A 510-nucleotide genomic window follows, 5' to 3' on the forward strand; every position below is an offset into this window, starting at 1 on the left:
GTGCCGCGATCCGGACTCCGGGCTACGCGTCGAGTCCACTCCGCGCTCTGTACTCCGCGATCCGGGACTTGGCGATCTTAATTCCGGGTTCCGGGATTTGCCGATCCGGGCTCCGGGATTTCCTAATCCAAGTTCGCGAGTTCCTCACAGACCCGGTTCGGGACAGATTCCGCTCCTGCGCGGGAGATTCCGGATCCAGGATCTGCTGCGGGCCCGTCTGCTGCCCCCGGCCTCCGGAGGTTTGGCCGCCCGAGTCGAGTTACCCAGAGGCGGCTACGAACTCCCTGCCCCGCCCAACCCAGCCCAGCACTAGGCCCCGCCTCTACCTGGTGCCCAATGCTCGAGTCCCTCCTTGAATCCCGCCCCTCGCGAGACCCGCCCCCAGCAGGCACCGCCCCTAACCGCCGACCTCAGAGTCCCACCCCCCACCTTTGGCCCCGCCCTTCATCGGAGGGGCGGGAGCGGAAGCTGCGCGCGGAAGCGCCGAGTGAGGCGCGGGGTCAGAGGTCT

The sequence above is a fragment of the Mandrillus leucophaeus genome, unplaced genomic scaffold (assembly GCF_000951045.1).
Source record: "Mandrillus leucophaeus isolate KB7577 unplaced genomic scaffold, Mleu.le_1.0 Scaffold530, whole genome shotgun sequence".
Lineage (NCBI taxonomy): Eukaryota > Metazoa > Chordata > Mammalia > Primates > Cercopithecidae > Mandrillus > Mandrillus leucophaeus.